This window comes from Prionailurus viverrinus, unplaced genomic scaffold (genome assembly GCF_022837055.1).
Source record: "Prionailurus viverrinus isolate Anna unplaced genomic scaffold, UM_Priviv_1.0 scaffold_42, whole genome shotgun sequence".
NCBI lineage: Eukaryota > Metazoa > Chordata > Mammalia > Carnivora > Felidae > Prionailurus > Prionailurus viverrinus.
Window position 1 is genome coordinate 1,159,854 of NW_025927609.1, and position 17,538 is coordinate 1,177,391.

The 17,538-nt window shown below is 55.1% G+C and overlaps 1 protein-coding gene across 4 annotated transcripts in view; it reads right to left on the minus strand.

Moving 5' to 3' along the window:
* Window positions 1-6,488, minus strand: part of PCBP3 (poly(rC) binding protein 3) — a 277,127-nt gene extending 270,639 nt beyond the window's left edge. For 2 of the 4 annotated variants that reach the window (XM_047847073.1, XM_047847082.1), the window contains exon 1: window positions 6,365-6,467. The gene's annotated coding sequence lies outside the window, so the exon portion shown is untranslated. Of the gene's footprint in view, window positions 1-6,364 lie in introns of all 4 variants that reach the window. The other 2 variants (XM_047847074.1, XM_047847076.1) reach the window with 2 other exon arrangements.
* Window positions 6,489-17,538: the final 11,050 nt, after the last annotated feature.

Consider the following 17,538-nt stretch of genomic DNA (forward strand, 5'->3'; position numbering starts at 1 on the left):
GGCAGAGCCCAGGCAAAGGAAGGAAACATGTGCTTGGATATGAAGACTCTTCTGATCAAATGACTACCCACAGACAAATCTGAACCCTGCTTTCTCTACAAAGAATGGTACTGTAAAAAGTGAAGGGAGAATTCACCACAAGTCAGAGTTAACACAGAATTTAAGCAGGGAGGTGGGAACTGTTCCAGCCTTGAAGGATAGTTAAGAATTACATTAGCGGAAGGGCGCCTGGGTGGCTCAGTCGGTTAAGCATCTGACTTCAGCTCAGGTCATGATCTCACAGTTCGTGAGTTCAAGCCCCATATGCGGCTCTGTGCTGACAGCTCAGAGGCTGGAGCCTGCTTCAGATTCTATGTCTCCCTCTCTGCACCTCCCCCACTCACATTCTGTGTGTCTCTCTCTCAAACAACCAAAAAAAACCCAGAATTACATTAGTGGAAAGGGAGACTTTTCCTCTGTGATAAGGAGAAATAGGCAAGAATTCCCAAGATGGATTTTGGAGAGTAAATAGGATGGTTTGTTCACAGCAAATAAAAACCAACATGTCTAGCTTCACATTCTAATCAGTCCCCTGATGACCAACACACTTGTAGACCTTGCACACTTGCAAACCTTCAAACAAGACCTAGAGAGGAAGACAGTTTTGAGTTTTGACTAGCTGTGCAGTAGTGACATCAATTAACCTCCATAGTTTGGTAAATATTACTCATATTTACCAGTATCCAGTTGTCCTGGACTTCTGAGACAGGGAAAACTCTACCTTCTGCTCCATTTGAAACGAAGTATGACCAGAATGACTCCTCCTGGCCAACAAAACATGAGAAGAATGGATCCGCAACCCTTCTAAAGCCATAACTGCTGGTGCCAAGTCTCCATGTTCTAAAAGGGTCCAGGATCCAGAATATTTAAGAATCCATTTTGCCAAATTTCCAAGGAACAAAAATCCCTCCCTTTCAGAAACTATTACAGAGATGATAAAGCATCACCTTGATACCAAATCTGAATAAAAGCAATACAAGAAAAGATTATTATTTGTCAATACTTCTCATGAAAATACATGCCAAAATCCTAAATTGAATCCAATGATAATTTTTAATGTAGTATGTCATGACAAAGTACAATTTATCCCAAGAAATCAAGGATGGTCTAAAAATTAAAAGATTAAAATATTTCATCTTAGTCACAATTTAAAGAAGAAAAAAAATAAAACCATCAAGAAAAACATTTATTAACATTCAAAATCTATTAATGATTTTTAAAATCTTTTATCAAACTATTAGCAGAGGAGACCATCCTTAACCTAATAAAAGGAATCTACCAAAAAACAATAACAAACTTCGTATTTAAGGCTCTAAAAGTAATGCTTTTAAAATGTAAAACAGTATTAGCACAGCCTTATTGAAATTTCTATACAGCTTTGCCTAGTGTCCAAACGATGGAAATAAGACAAAAAACAAATAAAAGATTTAACGGCTAGGAAGGAAGAAACGAAATTATCATTATTTACATGGAGAAATCAGAAACAGATCCATATAGTTGTAAAATTTTGTATGTTTCAAAGGAAGCACCGCAGATCACTGGGGTAAGGATGGTATAAATAGTATAATAAATAGTATAGTACAATTGGTTATACATTGGGAAAAGTTCCAAAACTATATGTCTACCTTACACCTCACACAAAAATAAGTTCAGAGTAGAATACAAAAAGCAAATGTTCAAGCCCTTTTTTTTTTTTTTTAAAGATGAGGATATCTTATGACTTGGGGTAACAAAGAATTTCTTAAATAAGACTTAATAACCACAAACCATAAGGAAAAGATTGATAAATTTGACATAAAAATTAAACATCTTTTCATCAAAACAGCATTTTTAAAAGGATTAAAAAAAAAAAAACAGGGCACAAATAGAAACCAGAATATCTAAAGGACTTCTAAAAAGCTTTAAAAAGGACAACCCAGGTAACAAATGGACAAATATATTAATACAATTTACAGAAGAAACCCAGGTGGCTAATAAATGGATATAAAAATCTTCAAACTTACCAATAATCAAGAAAACGCAAACTAAAACAGTGAGTTCATACCTAGTTGACAAAAATTAAGACATCTGAAGATACAAAGGATTAGAGAGGATGTGAAGAAACAAACCTTTGTTTGGAAAACACTTGGATGACTGCTCTGAGGCTGGAATTGGGCCCATCCTACATGACCCCACAATCCCACTTACAGATGTAGACCTGGTCCACTCTCTCCTAGCGCCCAGCACAAAGGAAATGGGCCAGTGGGAGATGGCAATAAGCAAGAGTGGAGACTGGACAGACGACTAGGAGAATGACTTCAGATGAGACTTAGGCCAGGTAAGAGTATCATACGCCAATCTTGCCGGGAGGTGAAACGAGGGATCAGAACCATGCTTACCTGGGGCAACCTCCTCCCAACAGCAGCTGAACTGTTTTGTGTTGTACAGCCTATCTGACCATGTTATTTCCTCTTTAAACTTCACCAGCTAAAGCTTTCTAGAGCAGTCCCAACTTGTATCAGTTTCCTAAGGCCACTCTAACAAATGTCCACAAATGTAGTGGCTTAACACAACAGAAATTAAGTACCTTACAGTTCTGGGGGTCAGAAGTGAGACACAAGGTCTCACTGGGCTAGAACCAAAGTGTCGGCAGGGCTGTGTTCCTTTCACGGGGCTCTGGGGGAGAATCCATTTTCTCACCTTTTCTCACTTCTAGAGCCTGCCCACACGCCTTAGCTTACAACCCCTTCTATCTTCAAAGGCAGTAATGATGGGTAGTCTTCCTCATTTCACAGCACTCTGACACTAGCTCTTCTTCCATATTTAAGGACCCTTGTGGTTACTCTGCCCCCCTCCCCCGCCAGGGTAATCCAGAATAATCTCCTTATTTTAAAATGAGCTGATTAGCAACCTTCATTCCATCTGCTACCTTAAATTCTCTTTGCCACATAACATAGCATATTCATAGGTTCTGGGGATTAGGATGTGGGAGGCCATTATTCTGCCTCCCACACAACCTCCCCTCAGCTCGCCCCCACACCTCTGAGTCCCAACACTTCCACAATGCCTTTCACACCTTCAACCACCACACATCCTATTCTCCAGTTACACCAACCTTCTTGTCCTTTTGTAATGAATTTATACCCATCGGTGCCCAAACAATTACAACTCACCCTCCAGGTCTCAGACCAAGGCCACCTCCTCTCTGAAGCCTTCCCTGATTCTCAGCCTAAATTAATTACCCGTCTTCAACACACCAACCCAACTTTTTATGTATCCCAATTGCAGTACTGAGTGTGGCCCCCTGTAACCATCAGTTTGCACGTCCTTTCCTCAATCCAAAGTGGAGTCCTTCAATGATAAATACTCTGTATCATTCCCCTGTGCATGTCCAGATCACAGCAGGGGCCTTGGCAAAGAGTGGGCACTCAGACACTATTTCTGAAGCTTGGAGGAGGCAGAAAGAAGCCCTGGGTTTCCCCCAACAAAACAGGCGACTCTTTCACGGGGTGACCTGAGTTAAGTATTCAGTTGATGGGGCCAAAGAACTAGTTCAGATACTCACAACAAAACACCTCAACAGCTGTGCATAGTTTGATGCACAATTTACTATCCTATGGAAGAATCTCTGTACCCGTTATTTTTTATTGCCAACCTATGGGGCAATTCTAAAGGAACAGAAAATTAACCTCAAGAGAATAAAGAACTTACCTAAATTTATCTAAAATGGTTTACAAAGATGTCCTCAAGATTACAGAAGAGAGAGGCGATGCTGCTCCAACACGGCAAGAATGCCTGGTTCCTGCCCAACAGGCCCACCACGTACACGGAGGGCCTGAGCCCCGCTCTGGGAAGGGTGGGAAGTACCACATGAGTGTGAGGGATGCTACAATTGACCTTGTTTAGAGAAAAACAAACTGCCTCTCGTACAAATATGTGTACATGTTATAGTAAAGGTCCATTTTTTAAGAGGGTGGCTGTTAAGGAAACAGGCTCTCACTTAATTTCAATGGTTTATTACCTGATGTCCACACTCCAGCAAGAAAATTCCCACCTGGTGAGAAGGAGACCAAGTAAGGGAAAGGTAATGTTGAGTCAGCACAATTATCCATTTGAGAAAAAGAGTCAAAAACATGGTTTGAGTTTCTGAAAGATATGCTTGCATTCAGGCTCAACAGAACTGCCCTGTGCAACTTTTCCTCAGTTGTGTAAATTTCGAAAATGACTTTTAAACATATTCCAAAAAACGCTCTCACGCTGGAAATTTAAGACGAAGATGGACACAGAGGACACGTGTTCAGCACCATGGACAGTGGGCACACCAACGGGCCGCAGGGGACTCGCCACTGGGGCTGAGAGCTCAGAGGTATCAGGGCCGCCCAAAACCTACGGCATTCATTCATCGGTGTTTCAGTTGAGAGCGATTCCAGGACATTAGCTGGCATTTTCCTTTGTTTTGGCCCAAGGGGCCAACCTTTACCAAAGGGATGTACAATTCCCATCTACCAAGATTTGCCTCAGTGGCGACTCTACGATAAAGCCCTGAGGTTTCTGTGAAAACAGGAATGACTTTGCCACTGACACAGAGCAACCAATCCAGGAACTGGCTACAGGTCCAGGAATGAAGCTGCTCAAACTGAAACCCAACGTCCAGTTTTGAACGGCTGAACTGTTTCAAGGACCTCGCCGGATTTCGCAACTATAAACACAGCATGCTCTCAGCCCCACGCCAACGACAGGAGGAAAAAAGACCGCTTCCTTTTAAACACCTAAAAAATGAAGCCAGGTGCTGAAATCGTCTCATAATTACCAAAAAAAGTATCACCATAAAGCTGGCTATTTTCTCTCTTTTTTTTATGTTTGTTTATTCTTGAGAGAGACAGAACGCAAGCAGGGGGAGGGGCAGAGAGAGAGCGAGACACCGAATCCAGACATCGGGAGGCCGCGCTGCTCTCGCGCGTGAAGGGGCTGGGAATCGGCTCCGCTCGTGCGGACGCACCTCCACCGCTTCCTTCGACTCCAACAGGCGCCCGGGCTCCAGACACCGACAAGGGGCAACCCCCCGCCCCTGAAAGCGAGTTACAGTCTGGAAGGGCGCGCGACGGCCGGCCGTGCCACAGGGGGAGCTGGAACTGCAGGGTCCGGGCCCCGTCTAGCCCCCCGAGGTCCGCTCAGGGCCCCGCTGCCCTGACTTGCCTTCTGCGGGTCACGCGCCGCGACTCCCGTCGACGAGAGCGCCGCCCGCCCGCGCGCAGAGCCCAAGGCGGCCGCAAGTCCACGTCGCCCGGAGGGAAGGGCGGCAGGAGAGGGAACCCAGCCTGCGCGACTCTGACCCGACTTCTGGTTGACTTTCCGATTTGCTACGCGAGCGACACGCTTCTCAACAGGAAGGAAAAGCGCAAAAACAAACACTCGAGTAAACGACGCTTCCAGGCGCCGCACGGTGCGGACTACACACCCGTCCTGACGCACCCCCAAGTAACAGGAGAAAACACAGTGACCCTATCACTGGACAGAGCCTGCCCGCGCCCCGCGCCTCCCCGACTCGGGGGCACCGAGGCGCGCCGGGGGCCGCCGCGGGCAGCCCGGGTCCCGCTCCCAGGAGCGGGGCGCCGCCTACGCCCGCCGGCGCGCGCTCCCACCGCGGCTCCCGCAAGCCGCCCGCGTCCCGCCCGCCGCGAGCGCCCCGAGGTCTCCGCCCCGGTCCGGCCCGGTCCCGAGCCGCCAAACTCCGGCACGAAATCGCGGCAGGTGCGCGCCCGCAAGCGGGGCCGTTGACTCTGATCTTGAAGGCGCAGCTCCGGTAACTTCGGGATTCGGGGCAGCGGGGCGGGGGTCCGCGCCTCCCGGAAGCCGCTGCAGACCTCCCTCCGTCCAGCCGCCGTCCCGCCCCGCTACCCCGGGAGCTCCCGGCGCCGGGCCGGGGGCGCGGAGACCCCGCGGCGGGGGGGAAGGGGGGGGGAGGGCGGCCGGGCGCGGGCTGAGGCGCGGACCCCCGCCCCCGGCTCCGCCCCGCGCCGCCCGCCCCGCCCCGCGCCGCCCCCCGCAGCCCGCCAACTTGGTGGGGCCCGGGAGGGTCTCAGGCCCCTCGGCCCCCCCGAGACGAACGCCCCCAGCCCCGGGCCCCGCGGGCAAAGTTAGCGGCCGCGGGAGGTCGCCTCCCCCTCCCCGGCCGCGGCCGGGACCCTCGCTCGGCCCCCGGCGGCGACCTCCCCCCACCCCGTCCCGGCTCCCGCACTCCCGCCCCTGTCCTCGACCCCCGACCGCGATCCCCGGCCCTGACCCCGGCCCGACCCCTGGACCCTGGCCAGGACCCCCGGCCCCAGCTCCGCCCGCGACCGCTCACCTGTCCGCGGAGGAGGGCGTGCCCGCCGGCTGGCCGGCCGGAGCCCGGGGTGGGGCCGAGGGTTGGTGACGACCGGGCGATACGGGCGGCGGCGGAGCCTGAGGCGACCGAGTCTGAGGCGACTGAGGCGGCGGTAGCCGCTCCTTGCGCCCCAGCCGAGGCGCTGCGCGCGGCGCGGGCCCGCCCCTTCTGCGCTGCTGACCAATCCCGCGCCGCCCGCCGCCGCTGGCCCCGCCCCGTCCAAGTGCTGGGCCTCGCGAAAGCGGGCGCGGCGGGCCAATCGAAAGGAGAAACGGTAAGGGATGAAGCCTATCGGAGCCCGGGAAAGCTCTCTGGAAAGAAACCAATTAGCGTCGCGGGGCGAAGGGGAGGTGGTGAGGCGGGACCTATGGAGATGGGGGCGTGACGGAAATTGGGGCGGGGTCTTGGGCAAGCGAGTCGCTGGCGGTGGGCGGGGCCATGAACCTGTCATTGGGCAAGGGCGGAGCCAGACTTGAGGCGGGTCCCAAGGAGGGGCGGGACCATAAATAAAGGAGGCGGGGTCCCAGGGGAAAGGGTTATTGGCTGGGGGCGGGGGCAGAGACGCGACCACAAGTGGGCGGTCCCAAAACTGGGGCGAGGCCACAAAAGGGGCAGAACAAGAGGCGGGCTACTCGCCGAGGTGGGGGGCGTAGGGAGGCCTCCCGGGTTGACAGAGGCGGGGCAGGGCCACAATGGGGAGGAGAGGAGACGGGTCATTGGCTCGGGGCGTGGCCTGGGGCTGTTCCTGGGCGTGGCAGAGGCAAGCCCTGGGGCGGGCCGGAGCCGTAGATGGGTGGGTGGGGAAAGGCAGGTCCCTGGCGTGTCGAGGGCGTGGCGTAGGCTGGGACATTGAAAAAGGGAGGCGGGCCACAAGTGGGCGGGGAAGGGCGAGCCTCTAGAGGGAAAGAGGTCAGGGGGTTGGCTTGGACGGGTCCCAGGGCTATGGGTAGGGCTGGCGGTTGGAGGGAGGGTGGGTAACTAGCCGTGGGCGTGGCTTGTGGCGGGGGTGGGGGGTGGGGTAGACCACAGGTGGAGAGGGGACGGGTCACTAGCCTGGGGGTGGCCTGGTTGGTCTTGGGCGTAGAATGGGCCGAGTGGACCTGGCTGGACTTGGACCCTCCCTGGGCTGGCGCCCTTCCCCCTCCTCTCCCCGCGGGGCTTGGAAGGGCTTGGCCTGCCGGGAGAGCAAAGCCGACAGTCTCCTGTCCTGTCTCAGGACCTCGCCCCTCTCGAGTCCCGGCCCTGGGCAAGCCTTGGGCAAGCCTGCCCAGCACCTGTCTCGGCTCCTCACCGGGTGCGCCTTCTTTCCTGCCCACTGAGGAATCCATGTGCCAGTCTGCGGGTCCGAATACCCAGGTGACCAAGACTGTCTGAAGAGCTACTAGGCTGTCCTCAGAAGACACAATGTCTCACGTGTTTTTGTTTTATTACCCTTTCTCCAGACTTCCTGGGCTTCGTTCATTGTGCTTTGTTCGTATTAGGGTCATTTTCGTGAAGCTGACCCTTCTGTCTCATCTGTGCATTTGGGGCCTATCCTTAGCAAGATTATTTCTTCCAGTGCAGCATCACACAGCACGAGCGGTCACAGGCACCGCAGTGACCTCCGATGGCCCAGGAGTGACCCCAGGTAGGCCTACAGGGGTCCTGGGACTTCCTACCCCGCACCCTTCCCCACACGAAAGAAACTCAGCCTTGCTTGGCCTTCTTAGGCCCCTGAGGACCCAGAGGGGTCCACCGGCTGTCAGGACAGGGGTTGTGAGATGGACCTGGGGATAAAGCTGTGACACTTGGTGGCCCTATTGTACCCTTTGCCCCTAGAGTGGGGCAGGAGACATTTCCCAGGCTTCTCCCCTGTGAACCCTACTCCTTTGTGGGCCACTGGAAGCCCACCCACACAAAGGTCACAGTTATGACCACTTCTTTTTGTGGGAACATTGGAAATGACCCGGAGCCTCACCACAGTGCACGAAGGGCCCCTTGGGCATTCAGAGACTGGCCAGGTTGGGCGACAGAAGTCAGTGCAGGCATGGGGGTGGGGGGGGTCAGGAAGAGCTGGGTCTCATTTGTCTTCTTATGTCACTTGTGTGTTCAAAGGCAACCTCTAAAAAAGAAAGGGCGCCAGGCTACCGGGTGAGAAGGGACTGCGGGTGGGGTTCACACAGAAGGGCGGCAGCACTAGGGGAAGCAGAAATACAAACAACACCCGGGTTGTGAGTCCTTCCAAAGAAGGGGGTCACAGAGGCAGGGGACATGGGCGCCCACGCAGCAGTGTAGCAGCAACTGTCACTTGGAGCGGAGAGACGTGCTTAACCGTGTGCTCTGGGGGTAGGAAGGAGGATGTGGAGGCAGGGGAGGGGGGGGCCTGGCTGGGTGGTCTCGCAGCCGGAACGATGGAGGGAGGTGCTGGGAAGTGAACGGGAAGGAGCAGCGGCAGAGCACCCTGCAGGACGTGGACGTGTCGTGTCCTGACTGCGTGGCTCTGTCACCCTCCCCTTGACTCTGTGGGCAGAGGGGACAGAAGGACCCTGGGGTCCCCGCTCCCGAGGCCAGAGTGTGGGGTGCAGGCGCAGCACAACACCTTCAGTCCACCCCCAGATTACAGGCTGCCAGCCTCCCACTTCCCCATCCCCGCCAGGGGCCCTCGTCCCCTCAGCTGCCTTCATTGCCTCCTGAAAGACACAGTTAGTCATTAGGAAATTAATGATAGTGTTTTCAGGACAGCATGTTGGACCCTAACAACTTTCAATTATTTCCAGTTCCTGCCAGCCCTGGGAGGAAAAAAGCAGCTCGTCTCATGCCCCCGCCCTTGACACACGAGACAATCCACGTCTGCTGGCATATTATCATACGTTAGCAGATCTCTGAGAGCCAAACTGCAGACCACAGCAGCTGGGCCGGGGCCTGGAGCGGGCCCGGGATCCTCCCCCTGGATGGGACCAGCCTGCCTCGAATTCCCCACACACTGTGTTCCAGGCACTTCCCCCTTCATTAGCACTGTGCGTGCCATTCACCACCCTCTCCATCGCTGTCACCGCGGTCCTTCCCGTGAGAAGTGCACCCAGGGGCCTGCATTTATAAATAAGTCCATGGTGTTTGTTGGAGGATGACGGGAGCAGAGAGAGCAGCCTTGGAATTAGCATCCGCTTGGAATGATGTCAGATCAAGCCCTGGGAAGCCTTATACTGCCCAGCCTTCCTGACTGTCTCACACACACACACACACACACACACACACACACACCCCAGAGAGTAGGGGCTGGTGGCCATGTTATCTCCGGCTGGAGCATGGGGTCGGGGCAGGGAGGCTTCTTGTCTCCACAGTAGATGGCTAAAAGGGCCGGGGAACTGGTTGCATGCAGAAAGCAGTCCCAGTGGCCAGCTGTGTCGTCCAAGTCCTCCGGGGAGTACAGGTTTCCCAGGCGTGAGCGGCACCCAACACCCCCAGCTACAGAGGCCCCCCTCCCCTGCTACGGAGAGAGGTCTGGAGCAGTCAATCTGAGCCCGATTTGGAGTGTGGGGCATCTGCTGGCCTCAGTAGGACTCTGCCTCCACGCGGGGCCTGCTTTCCACAGGGAGAACTCACGTTGTCACCTCAGCCACCCCTTACACTCAGCCCAGAACACAAGGGCACAGATCACGTGGTGGCGAGTCGGCAACCTAGGGAACCAGGGTTGCTGTAACACCCCCTTCACAAACCGCTGAGGCAGCCCGACCACACCCTTGGGGGCTAGAGCCAGCCAGCCTGCCCTCCTTCCCCACAGCCTCTTTGTCACAAAGCACGGCCTGGGGGCAGCACGGCTGGGTCTGCTGAGCTCAGAGGAGATTGTGTGATGGCCAGAGTGATGGAGTGAAAATCAAAGCAAGTAAACCAGTCCCCACACCCGCTGCCCTGGTCAGGGAAATACACCCAACACAGCAGCCGAGGGTTCCTCCCGTGTGGTGCTGGAATCCAAAGCTGTGCACCTGAGCTTGCTTGCTTGCTTGCTGAAGCATCTGACTGCATTTCATCAGGCAAGGTGATCGGGGCGGGGGGGGGGGTTCCCCTTGTGCCCCCCTTGCTGAAGGAGCGACTCCTAACCCGTCACTGGCCAAGTCCCTGGCCCGTGACTGGGGCAGGGGTGGGGGGAGGTGAGGTGGCACCTGTGCAGAGGGGAAGCTCTAGCCAAGCACGCTCGTGAGGAGCCCCCGCCTGGATGACGGCGAAGGCTGGAGATGTGCTCCACAAGGAGAGGTGAGCATGCACGGAGCATCCAAGACGAGCATACGGGACGACGAGACAGAGGACACACACATCAACAGTGCTGCAACCGGCACTCTCTTCTTTGGGGCTGGCAAACTGACCTGCACTTTACAGCTGCCCTGGGTCCTAAGCTTCCGGAACCGCGTGCTGCCCCGTTTCTGTGTTCCCGTGTTCCCGGATCACCTTAAAACCAGGCATATCGACAACAGCCAGCAGGCTGCTCTGTGGGGATGAGGGGCTGGGGGACAGCAAAAGCTGTCCTTATGGGAGGCACAGAGGGCATCCCCATGCTGGGGAGATGGGCTCAAACCACGCACGGAAGCATCTGGCTCCCACCCCAAAGGTAAACGTGCTGGAGGTTAGCACGAGTTCCGCTGGCACCTGCCGGGACACTAGCTTCCCGGGTGGGGCTCCCTGCTTTTAGCCTCTGACAAGCAGGCTGTATTCCACGGTCTGGCTGTGGATGGGGGCCTGGGGTTCATCCAGTGCTGCTGTCATCCCCAAGGGACTCGGGTCGGTGGCCTACGTCCTCTCGGCCTTCACATGAAAAAGCAGGTGAGTCACAGCTGCCCTTGACTGTGTCTCCCAGTTCAGACAGCAGGCTCTGGAGCCAACACACCACTGCCAGCAGGGAGAGAGAGCCAGAGCCGGGGACAGAGCCAGAGAGGGGGACAGAGCCAGAGAGGTGGACAGAGCCAGAGAGGGGGGCAGAGCCAGAGTCAGAGAGAGGGGGACAGAGACAGAGAGGGGGGCAGAGCCAAAGAAGGGGGACAGAGCCAGAGCCAGAGAGGGGGACACAGCCAGAGAGATGGACAGAGCCAGAGAGGGGGACAGACCCAGAGCCAGAGAGGGGGACAGAGCCAGAGCCAGAGAGGGGGGCAGAGCCAGAGTCAGAGAGAGGGGGACAGAGACAGAGAGGGGGGCAGAGCCAAAGAAGGGGGACAGAGCCAGAGCCAGAGAGGGGGACAGAGTCAGAGAGGGGGACAGAGTCAGAGAGGGGGGACAGAGCCAGAGAGGGGGACAGAGTCAGAGAGGGGGGCAGAGCCCGAGGGGGACAGAGCCAGAGTCAGAAAGGGGGACAGAGACAGAGTGGGGGACAGAGCCAAAGAGGGGGGACAGAGCCGGAGAGGGGACAGAGCCAGAGCCAGAGAGGGGGACACAGCCAGAGAGACGGACAGAGTCAGAGAGGAGGGACAGAGCCAGAGAGGGGGGCAGAATCAGAGAGGGGGGACAGAGGCAGAGAGGGGGATGGAGACAGAGGCAGAGGGAGAGGCAGGGGGCAAAACCAAAAAAAAAAAAAAGAGAGACAGAGACAGAGACAGAGAGAAGGGGGGGAGGGAAAAGACAAGGAGAGAGAGAGAGAGACAGAAAGAGAGACAGAGAGAGATGGGAGGGGAGACTGCAGACAGGCGGAAGGAAACAGAAGGAGAGACAGAGGGAGAGAGAAACAGAAGACAGAGACAGAGAGACAGGTGGGGGCTGCTCCCCGTGGGGGCTCCTGGACGGGTCTCCGGGACACTGTGAGCAGAGCACTGCACAGGGTCTCGTGTGGCCTTCTCCCTTCTCTCTAAAAGGACACTTGGCAGGCACACCTCCCAGGAGTGAGCCGGTGGCCTCCCTTCTCCTTTAGGAAAGCTCCTCACAGGGAAAGTGGCCGTGGAAACCCCACCCCTCTGCCACGTGGCTGCACGGAAGGCTCTAGAGTGAGAACTGCTGTCTTTGTTCCAACCACCCCCCACCTCCCCACCCTGCACACTGCGTGCTCAGGGCCAGCAGGAGGAGGCCGGAAGGGCAAAGTGGACCTTCCAGACCCGGAGGGAGGAGCCACCGGGTAGGTGGTTGGATGCAAGGGGTACTATAGACGCCTGTCTTTGCCAAACGGATCTAATGTCCTACTGGGGACTCACCCGTCAGCTGTTTTTCAGTTAGGGTCACGTGAAAGTTCTCTGTTGATATAAATCACATCTAATTAAGGTGAGAAGGGGCGGGCACAGCTCAGCCCTTCCAGGACTTTATTTCTGTAGGACCCACATCGTCTTAGGTTTCATCTATGGCATCTTTTGGCAATTGCACTGCCTTTCTGCTTTATTGGTTTAGTTGCTTTCTGGCAAAGACCTCTGATCTTAAGGTGAAATTCAAGAGTGTAAGTGTTGAGAAGCCATTAAAATGTAAATTATGGGGTTCTCCGAAGGTTCCGTGTGGCCCCTCTGCCAAGTACCCTCTACACCACCCCTCACAAGGCTACCCCAGGCCCGTGGGGGGGTTGACGACCTTGCAGACCCATGAGCAAAGCAAATCATCAGAAGGCTTGGGTGCAGTACACCTGCCACTGCCCTCCCCAAGGATGGGGGGCCAGGGGTCTTACACCAGGCAGAGTGAGCGAAATCAGAGCAGCGGCACCTGGTAGGGGTGCAGAGGCAGGTTCCTTCCTCCTCCAACCCAGCATCCAGAGAGGCCCGAGGTCAGTCCCTCCTTTGTGCCATGCACGGTGACCTAACTCACCTCAGACGGATGGTTCCTCTCCCCCATCTCCTGCTGGTTCCAGCTCGGCCATCGAGGGAGGTGGTGCAGGGTCTCTGCATCTGTGTTCCCACGTCCCATGCCCGCTGCTGCCCAGGGCCGATGGCAGCTCCACGGAGGAGCTGCCGCACAGCCTTGAAGCCCAGGGCTGGCCCTGCCTCCAGCGCCGTCCCACACCACAGCCCCCACCCGCAGAGCCGCACACTCGTCCCTGTCTTCGTCCGAAGATCCCAGAAAGGGCCGGTAACACGCCCCTTGCTGGTGTGAACTTCGCATCAGGTGCCTGTAAACTGCTCCGAGCAGGGCTGGAGAGACACCGGTGGGCTTCACCACCACAGAGTGCCGGGCGTACGCAAGATGCCATGGTTCTTGTTCTCTTTCTCTGTCCCCTTGCTCTCTCAAGCGGGACGGCCACGCTGCGCACCGAGCCGGAGAGCGGGCCACTCCCAAATCACGAAGCCACGGTAGAGGAGAAGCCCTTCCCATCACCCCCCTGCCCCGGGCTGCTGGACAGACTGAACCCCCCAAAGTGCAAATTAAAGGTGCTCGGTTGCACTAAGAATACGACAAACTGGCCCCTTGTGTAATGCTAGCGGGCCCACTGCTCCGTGCCGTGAGTTCCCATAGGGGAGGACATGGAGGTGGCAGTCCGCGTGCAGCCAGAAGTCTGAAGTGTGTTCGCAAAGCACATTATACACAGGAACACGCTGCTGAACGGGGCTGCAGGCCTCCTGACCGCTCAGATGCCATGCTGAGGAAAGTGGTAGCACGGTCCCCCCCAAACAGACAACACAGGCACAGATGCACACACACACGCACACACGTATACATGCACACACACGTACGCATGCACGCACACACACACGCACACACATCCACATGCACGCATATCCACACACACATGCACACATATGCACACACACCCACACACGTGCGCATGCATGCACACATGCACACATCCACATGCACCCCCCACACTCACACAATGCACACATATTATGAACATGCATGCAACACAGCCCCCCACACATGCACATGCATCCACATACACCCACCCACATGCACACATACATGCACACACGCACACATGCACACAGCCATATGCACACACCCACACATATGCATACACATACATACACGCACAAGAACACATACACACATATATGTACACACGTGCACGCAAATGTATACACATTCACATAAACACACCCATATGCACATACACACACACATACACACATATCCACATGCACACACAGCCACATCCACACATCCCCACACATGCATACACATCCACATTATACACATATACACACATCTACATGCACGCACATTCACATGCACAGACACATACATACACATGCACCCATCAACATAATACACATGCACACACATCCACATACATATGCACACACACCCACATTCACCCATACACACACATGCACACACACGCATATGCATCCACATGCAACATACACAAGTGTGCACATACACACACACATACACAAACACACACCCTGAAGATAGTGAACAGAACTAAAAACGTATGCCTGCTGTCCCAGCCCCTAGCCATGTGGGGAGAGGATCAGGGTGGGTTCTGCCTTACCAGGAGGACACTGTTTGGAACAAGAGGTTCCTCCCCTCACAAACTGCCAGCCTTCACTGGTGTCCTCCCTGTGTGGGACACGGTGAGAGACCTCAGGAGAGTGGGACGCTCATCCTCACCATGTGACACGGACCAGTGCTGACTCTTCAGCTCAAGATCCCTGATGCAGGCGGTGAGCTGGAGGGTACAAACCGGCAGGATGGAACCTCCCAGAGTCGGGCAGCCCGGGAAGGAAGGGCACCTCTCCGGCTGGCTGGGACTGTCCTGGCTGCCTGAGAAAGAGCGTGGAGAGAGGGGAGGCTGAGGCTGATGGGGAAAGAGCTGCCCTAAAGACGGGACCGAAGGAAGACAAGGCAGCTGCCCCTCTGTGAGGAGAGCTCAGGCACAGACGGGCCAAGGCCACACCGAAGAGCCACGAAGGCAACCCAGAACGGTTTGTGTGGCAGGCCTGCCGTCTGCCCAGGCCAGCACGGCAGAGACCCCACGGCACTGGAGGGCATCCGGGCCAAACTCCCACCCAACCTGACTAGTTGCGTGCTGACTGCCTGTCCAGCCACCGGATGTGCGGTAGGTTACCCAACAGGTTACCCACAATAGCACAAACCCCACTGTCGTCATTAACTGGCTCCAGTCCTCAAACCAGCCTCTGTTTTAGTGACAAAGGGCACATGACAAGGAGGAGGAGGAGGATAGGGTAGGGCACCAGAACTGCGGAACCCCCATCTGCGGCTGCGTGGTACCCTCCCCGGGGCAGACCAACTCAGCCCCGGGCACACGAGTGTGAAGGTGCCTCCTTCTCTCCCCTCCTCGTGCAGGTCACAGCAGCTTGCCTTCATGGCCAAGACAGCAGTGCACATTCACAGCCCAGCCCAGGGTCAACATCAGCCTGCTCTTGGTTGTGATATGTTCACCAGAGCCTTGATCCTCACGGTCTACAACGCTGATGACATCACACTCACTGGATCTGGTGAGTGAGAAGCGGCCGGGACCCCAGAATCCCGGGTAAGATATGCGTGTGCCACTGGGTGGGAACTGAGCCCGGTGAGGATTCAGGGCCCATGAGATTTTAGGGGTCCAGTGATTTAGGGCACAGCCTCTAAGTAAGTGCTTGCACCTTAAGCCTTCTACCGTTAAGACAGGGGCAGAAGTTTTGTTAGGCCTCCTTAGATTTTGGAGACACAGTTGGAAATACTGCTCCCGGCTTCAGGTGGGGCCCAGACCAGGACTCCGCAGCAAGGCTAGGCTTGGATACAAGGTGTTGAAGCCCTTGTTCCAAGTGATCAGCGGAGCCAATGTCTAGAGGTATTTATGGACGTCAGGACACGGTAGAGTTTCTGGTAAATTCTAGTGTGGGTGTCGCAGTACGGACCCTCAGTGTTCTCAGGCAACATTGAGAAACTCTCAAGAGTTTTCCCACTTGAGGGGCGCCTGGGCGGCTCAATCAGTCAAGTGCGACTTCCGTTCAGGTCACGATCTCACAGTTCGTGAGTTCAAGCCCCGCATGGGGCTCTCTGCTCTCAGCGCAGAGCCCACTTCGGATCCTTCTCTCTCTCTGCCCCTCCCCCCCACTTACAGGCTGTCTCTCTCACTCTCGCTCTCGAAAATAAATACACATTTTTTTGAAAAAAGTGCTTTCCCATTTGAAAAACAGTTTCTGGTGTGCTTTGGGATATTTTATGGATAGGCTATGCGGCCAGACCACCAATACGAGCTTGCTGTTACCAGGCCCACGGAGTCATGACTGGAAATCCGTCACGTGCCTCTTCCTTCTTATGCTTGTGCTCTCATAGAGGTTCTCTTGAGAAATAATACAAGAGGAGGGAGGACGTTCCAGCCCGAAATTCACACACGTCAGCACAATACGTTAGTGCCAGAAATGGACTCTGCCACATCGTAGCCCCTCTGGCTGGCCCTGCAGGCAGTGAAGGGAAATCCTCCTAATAGAAGACCTGTGGGCACAACACGTAACCGTTCCCTTTATATGAAATATTCACAGACTCCGAGTCAGCAACGCAGATGGCTTGCGTTGCTGATCAGGACATAAAAGGAGCAAGATCAGAAAAGTAGAACCAAAAACTTGGGGAGAACAGGCATGTGGCTGGCCTGCAAAAGAGGCCTGATGCTTGAAGATCCGTGTGTCTGGTGTTAACACACACTAAAAAGCGTCTCCTGCGAAGGAGGCACCGAGCCACTAGGGGGGCAGCATGACGCATCAGTGGGTCCCAGCCGGCCTCTGTCCTCCACAAGTCCCAAGTCCACGGCTTATACCATTGTTCCATGAACAGAGTGTCCATGAGAAGAGGGAAGAAAGCACACACGAGTCTCGGGGCACGGCCTTCCCCTCATCAAGCCCAATGTGGTGACTGTCACTGCTGAGTGCCGAGCCTGCCAGCAGCACAGACCAATGCCGAGTTTCTGGTACGGCACCGTGCCCTGGGGAGACCAGCCAGCCTCATGGAGGCAGGCCAATGACCTCAAACGCCCGCCACCTTGGAAGTAAAGTTATTTATCCTTACAGAAGTTTATAGATACTTTAGCATGGGTTTTCTTTCCTTGTCTTCCCCGTGGCTTAGAGCTCCCAATCTATTGACCTACTGTCTGCAGAAGATTAAGGATGGCCACAAATTCTTTGACACTCCTCCTATCAAAGGGTGAAATCTGTGCTCCTTCTCCTTGAAACTGGGTGGGTTCTTTGACCAACAGACTAGGACAGAGGTGACACTGTGCTGGTTTCTGGGGCTAGGCCTCAAGTGGCTTCCAATTTTTCACTCTTGGAATGCTTGCTCTC